Raw genomic sequence first — 7,227 nt, forward strand, 5'->3', positions numbered from 1 at the left:
TTGTGAACAGTTAAATAATTCCAACATCCACAAAGACCATCTAAATCTAATTCTCTAGGAATGGATGCATTTTAATACCCTCTCAATGTAATAGGACATTCCAGGTGGAAGAATTTCTTGAAGGAAAAGCAACATCAAAGCCTGATCATCAGCTTTAAGCAACCTGTTCAGCCCGACTTTGAAAAACTTAGGCCACGAAATATCATCTGTCTCAGTGGGGAAACTGGAGAAGCCATCTAAAGGCAGAGAATTTTGGCAAAGCTGAGTATGTCCTAAGGAACTGGAACCATCTCTCTCACAGCAGAGACAGAGCCCAGAAGTGAGCCTGCCTGGGGGAACAGCCAAAAGAGAACATCCAGGCCTGGAAGACAAGCTGAGGGGTGGATAGAACTGTATGGGGAGGAGTCTGGTGCTGGCTGGGGAACTCAGAAGCAAGAAAGAGGGACAGAGTGGATTTTACAACTGGAAGAAAGCTGGGAAATGCCCCCATGAATGGAGTCAAAGAAAGGTATGATATCTGGAGAAAAGAATTGGGAGTAAGGGGAGAGGATAACAGTGTCAGGAAGGAGAAAGGAGATTAAAAGATGAAGTCGTCTATAATTAGCTGGAGATTATAAGCAGAGTTGAGAAGTTCAAAGCAGGAGCCAGGAAGGGTAGTGGCAAGAGCACATCCAAGATGGCTGTTTGCTCTGAGCTTCAGAGTCACTCTGGACACAGTCTGGAGGAAGGAAACTATCCTTCTGTGGTCTCTACACGTGACAGAGAAGGAAGATGGCCTCTATGCTCTCATGCTCTTTATGTATTAGTAAATTCCTCAGGAGTTTACACCAACTGGGAAGATCTGTATCTCTAAAATTAAAACATTTAAATCATGAATATAAGAGTCAAAGATTTGAATTAAGAAATCATTTCCATCTAGGTAAGGAGTGCTTTGGGCCTATCTGGATAGATTTTGTTATCAAGATATGACCAAGTAAGTGACCTGTGAGGTTTTGCTGTCTTCCAGTCAAGACAGCTGAAACTTACACAATGAGGTTTTTCTTTCTTCTTTGCTAAGGTTGGATTTTGGGCTTGGTATATATTTGAATTTTCAAAGTCAACTTTTAATGACAATGCCTCCAGGTGATCTTCAGTAGCTAAAACACTTTCACACAGAAAAGAAAGGAAGTCTCTAAAACGAATGTGAAATTGTCAGGCCACCATACTAGTAAACTTCAGATTCTGAATTGCCTTGCCATACTTTTCAAACCTCATAGGTTTCTAAATACCTAAATACTGTAAGTTAATCACTCAAAAACTCTGAGCAGGGTTTATAGACCCTCCAAGTCTTTGACCAACTGCCCAAAGCTTTTACAACTGTCATTGTATCCTTGTCATACTTTGCTAAAGAAAAAAATTTCACCTCTAATGTTTTATAGGTTAAGTCTCTTCTAGATGTAATTGTTTCAACAACAAACTAACGGAAGTATATTAAGGAGCATAGCAAGCAGCATGTACAGGTCCTGATATTGATAATCCAATTATGATTGCCCAAGGAAGTAAAGTTTGTTAGAAGGCATTGAAAATGGCCTTGCATTCTCTTTGTTTAAGAGTAACACAAATTCTTCAGTAAAAATTGTAGCAGATGATGTATACTGTACACTTGAAAAGGACAGGATGATGCATGAAGCTGTGAGACTGAAGACAAACCTTGAGTGGAAACTCACAGGAAATCACTGGAAAAGCAATTGCTCCCAGGAAGAGCTTCCAAGCATGTAGAAAGTCTGCTATGGAAAGAAGCACATGGTAACCAGAGTCCACAAAGAGAGAGTCTATACAGGCTGCAGATTGCCTGGACTCATGAATAAGGCTTACCAAATCTTTGGCACACACACCATTCTGCCTCCCATGTTTCCTGGTTGTCAGACACCTAATGACAGTGCTTGCCCTGACAGGTTTCAGTCTTGCTTTGCCCCATTCTACATTTCTAGGTCCCTCATCATCACTTCAGAGTAAGAACTTTTACCCTGTGTCATCGATGTATATGTTAGATGCAGGTACCTTGCTGGTTTCTATTTTACATGGCTCCACAGCTAAGAGCTTGTCATGGGTCTCAGAGTAGACTATAGACTTGGAATCTTGAAAACCGATAGAACCTTTAAGATGATAGAAGCCCTCTAATGTTTACTGGATGCATTTGTTTTCACTGTAAGATGTGTATGAATACAAGGTGTGATGGTAGAATTGTGTAGTTTGGATATGATGTGACCTCAACCAAAAAGGCTCATATACGAAAGGTGTAATTCATAATGAAATAATGACTAGAGTTGGTGACTTGAGAAAAGTGAAGCATCTTGTGTACTTACTCCAGTTAAAACTAAAACTGACAATATATCTAAAATAGCACTTGCTACAAAATAATCCAGGAAAAAAAAAAAGAAAAAAAGGAAGACTAGAAGAATCTTCTGTACTGAGTGCTGAAGAGCTGAAGGAGGCTTTGAAAATGGTGTGATATTTAAAATATATTGAAAGTGGGGTTGTGGGGTTACTACACATGAATATGAATAAAAGCCTGTACAGCAAGCACTTGAAAAGGTGAGGAGGATTAAAATAATTTCATGATTTTTTTTCTGTTTTTTATTGGATATTTTATTTATTTACTTTTCAAATGTTATCCCCTGTCCCAGTTTCTCCTCTGGAAACCCCCTAACCTATCCTCCCTCTTCCTGCTTCTATGAGGGTGTTCCCCACCCACCCACCCCTGCCTCCCTGCTCTGGCATTCCCCTACACTGGTACATCGAGCCTTCCCAGAACCTAAGGCCTACAAAGCCATCCTCTGCCACATATGCAGCTGGAGCCATGGGTCCCTTGTGTGTACTCTTCAGTTGGTGGTTTAGTCCCTGGGAGCTCTGGTTGGTTGATATTGTTGTTCCTCCTATGGGGCTGCAAACCCCTTCAGCTCCTTGGGTCCTTTCTCTAGCTCCTCCATTGGGGACCTTGTGCTCAGTCCAATGGTTGACTGAGAGCATCAACCTCTGTATTTTTCAGACACTGGCAGAGCCTCTCAAGAGACAGCTATATCAGGCTCCTCTCAGTAAGCACTTGTTGACATCCACAATAGTGTCTGAGTTTGGTGTCTGTATATGGGATGGATCCCTAGGTGGAGCAGTCTCTGGATGGCCTTTCCTTCAGTCTCTGCTCCATACTTTGTCTCTGTATTTCTTCCCTTGAGTATTTTGTTCCCCCTTTTAAGAATTTAATGATTAATAAGTGAGACATAAGTAGTAGAAGATCTACCATAAAAATGGACTCTTCATGACTTGAGACCCCAGAATGATCCTCCAATTGTCAACCTTTCCTATGTCTCCTTGGCCCTGGGGATTCTCCCATTGGCAAACTTTATAAGTTTGGGCTGTCTGTTCCTACCTGCCATTTCCTCATTCTGTGTGATCCCCATGAATTAGTTCCCAAACTATATCACTAGTTTTCTATATTAGTTTCCAGAAATCATTAATTATAAGAGCAATTCAGTTTAAATTGCTTAAATGTTGGAGTTTATATTTTACCTTGACAGAGTGCTTAATGGTGAGTTAATGTTTCCATTGGCACAGCACTCCTGTGACATTCAGGGTATGTTTCTGGCTCTCTTTTGGACTCCTTTTGACCACAAAATAGCGATAGTATCTTAAACCATTGCATTATAATTAAAACAAGAAAAAAGATGAAAGCCACTTATATACTATTCTCTAATTCAATAAGTAAGATTTCCTAGAAGTCACCCATATGCTTCTGCTTAAGTCTCATTACAATCACAGATGGCAGTCTTCAGCTTGCCCTACTGCTACTGCAAAGGGGAAAGACCCAATGAGTAAGAACTCTGGATGTGTTGACAGTGTCAGTGTCTACTGCCCACATCAGGCTTAGGTCTGAAGTCCTGTCTCCACAGAATGCCCTGATTATCATTATCTTTCAAATGTAAACATCTGGTGGCACTGCTACATTAACTTTGTACATCAGCGTTCAGTACCATTTGTGACGCTTTCCTAACTTTCACTCAGTGGACAAAGTGGAGTCTTAGAGTTCGATTACAGCTGTTTTAATTGTTGCTTTGTCTCTTCCTGTTAGTCAACATAGTCATAGAATCCTATCCCAAATTTTAAGTTTTAAAGTGAAATATGTTAGTTGGGCAGTGGTTCCAGGAGAAGCAGGCGGTTCTCTATGAGTTGGAGGCCAGCCTGGTCTAAAGAGTGAGTTCCAAGACAGACAGGGCTACACAGAGAAACCCTGTCTCAGAACAAAACAAGACAGAACACAAACAACAGCAGCAGTAAGTAACAATGAGTGCAGTATCTTATGTTCCATTCCATTTACATAGTACATCCTTTTCAATCTACATTGTCTACCCAAATACTCCCATTTACCTTTAAAACACATTTTCTTCGATAAACTTGACTGCTGGCTCCCTTTCCTTCATTCCTGATTTTGGAGTGGGTTCTGTGGTGTCTCCTTCAGATCTACTCTTCATGGCCCATCCATACATCTTAGCTGCTGGGAAATTTTCCTGCACAACACACTCAAATGCATTTCCTGGATGACTTTGTCCTTGGTTTCTGAGCCATTTCCCCCATCCATACTCTTCTCTTTGTTATTTAGTTAAATACAGATAAACCAAGTCTCCGCTTATGGTAGTACAGAATGTTCAGAGGGCCTGGGCAGATAGGGTTGTCTTTGTTTCAGCTCCATTTGCACTGTGGATCAAGACCTTGCTCTGTGGAATTTACTCTTCTTACTTCACACTTTCATCTTCTGGGACTTCTAAGCAAAGCTGCCTATATAGATTTTAATTTGGAATGTGTTTCAGGAGACTTGCTTAAACTCTGGTCAGTTGATATTTGTAACAAACAATATAATCTCTGGTCAGTGTTGGTCTTTTAGGGATATTGGTAATGGATTGTGGCAGCCAGTTTTGCTATGCAAGTCTGAATTCTTAGCATACCAGACCACTGAGTCATGCTTTAAAATTGGAAAAATTTTCCTAAAGACTACTATAGCAAAGAAGCATTTTCCTCTTCAAAATATGAACTATTTTTACACAGTTTTCCTTATTAAAATTGTCCTAAGGCTACAACTGAAGACACTATTGACTACATTAATATAGGAGACTTACTATGGTTGTTATCATTTCTCCTATCCCCACACATATGCATACACCACCACACCACATACCCTGATGTTATGTGCAGTGCTATGCTGTACTTACTGTGACTAGGACATTGTGATATATTCCCAAACCCATTGGAACATTCTGAAAAAGCAGCTTAAACCATTGCAGCCTTTAAAAATAAAAGTATTACTGTCTTTAACAATGGAAGATATCTTGCCATACTAATATCCAAAAGAGAAGATGCCATGCTCTATACATGAGAAGAAATACTCTGATTATGTTCAATGTACACAGAAGCATGCATATATACATACATAGAGAGCATGACATCTAAAGCTCATAAAAATATCTATTTTCTATTTCAATGTTTACATTATGTGTTGATTATAAGTGCTTATCACATCATTAATAAAAATGTTAATGTAATTGAGTTTTAAATCATTGTTTTACAAATAAAAAATTTATCATTCTTTTCATTTCTATATTTCCATATTTATTTGTCTTTATTATATTTATCCTTATTTATTTTCCTTATGTTATCCTTATTTATTTATTCTTATATTATCACTGATATTCTGAAGGCTGAAGTTCACCTAAACATTTCTTGAATATTCAAAGCTAGTGAAATGCAAGACCTTCCTGGGGATTGGGATGAATATACACAGGATAGACTCTGACAATGCCAGCCTGTGTCAGAGGTGTGATATATGGCTCCAGTTGTAGAACACAAAGCAATAAGAAATAGGACCAACAACCTGTCCACTCATGCTTATGTGTAAAGCTTGCTGGCACCTAGAGAATATGAGCTGGATTTTGGTAGGCTTTCAATAAATACCAGTCACAATAGTGCTTGCTTTGAGAGTTTGATGTTGCTACATTATCAGGAAATTTACTGGACAAAGCATGGAGAATTCTATTCACATGGCTACTCAAAATAAAGAATCTCCTCAGTAGAATAAAATTTTTATTTTCTATTTTACACACACACATAAATTTGTTTTCTTAAAAATAAAAAAGTATTATCAAGCTCTCACTTTGTTACTTTTATTTTTATATTTTTATTTATTCTCTTTACATCCTGCTCACTTCCCGCCTTCCGGTCACCCCCTCCCACAATCCTTCCTCCATCCCCTATCCCCTCCTCCTCTGAGAGGGTGGACCCCCTAGGTATCCCTCCACCCTGGTAATTAGTGTTTCTGCAAGGTTGGACGCATCCTCTCCCACTGAGTCCAGACAAGGTAGCCCAGGACAGAGGATATTTTCTTATGTATTTGTCTTGGATGAGATGAAATACAAATTCTCACTTTATAACAGTGGATTCCTATAACACATTTCATTCCTAGAAGTATAGTTTAAATCACAACTGTTTTTATCTTCATCCAGGCAACATTTGGTCTATTGCATGTTTTTTGTTGTATTAAAAACAAGCCTCTAAAAAAATCTTCCCTATGTCTCAAATCCTTAAAAAGTCTCCATTTCTCCAAGGAATTATTTCAAGTACTACATAATCTTTGTTGTTTTGTAAATTTTATGTTGCTAGTGTGGATAATTTTAATATATGTATCAAAAGTGAAGACAGAGAGAACAAAACAGAAAATCTCAGTGAGTCCCAGACTCCAGAGTGTTTGCATATGTTATAAATAATAAACTATGTTAATAAAGTCATGGGTAGTTCTGTAGTATATTATTTTTTATCCTTTTATTTAAAATAGCTTTTCCCTCCTTACATAATCTATCCTGATTATAGTTCCCCCTCCCGCTATTCGTCCCAGTTCCTCCCCACCTCTCCTCCCTTCTGGATTCACCCCCTTTCTGTCTCTTATTACAAACAAGCTTCTAAGTTATAATAATAAGATAAAATATAATAAGATAAAATAAGACTAATACATTGGACTAGGACAAAACAATTAAACAGAAGCAAAAAATACCAAAAGAAGGCACAAGAAATAGATATAAATGTAAAGACCCACTGAATCTCATATTCAGGAATCCCATAAAAGCCCTAAACTAGAAGCCATAATATATATAACTAAAGGATCAATAGGACCCAGAGTGTGTGTGTGTGTGTGTGTGTGTGTGTGTG

At 38.5% G+C, this 7,227-nt stretch overlaps 1 protein-coding gene across 2 annotated transcripts in view; it reads left to right on the top strand.

Moving 5' to 3' along the window:
* The first annotated feature begins 420 nt into the window (after nt 1–420).
* LOC116103646 (retinal dehydrogenase 1) overlaps nt 421–7,227 on the top strand; it is a 142,159-nt gene continuing 135,352 nt past the window's right edge. Inside the window, exon 1 of one of the 2 annotated variants that reach the window (XM_031389896.1) lies at nt 421–508. The gene's annotated coding sequence lies outside the window, so the exon portion shown is untranslated. The remainder of the gene's footprint in view (nt 509–7,227) is intronic. The other variant, XM_031389899.1, reaches the window with a different exon arrangement.

The sequence above is a fragment of the Mastomys coucha genome, unplaced genomic scaffold (assembly GCF_008632895.1).
Source record: "Mastomys coucha isolate ucsf_1 unplaced genomic scaffold, UCSF_Mcou_1 pScaffold21, whole genome shotgun sequence".
NCBI lineage: Eukaryota > Metazoa > Chordata > Mammalia > Rodentia > Muridae > Mastomys > Mastomys coucha.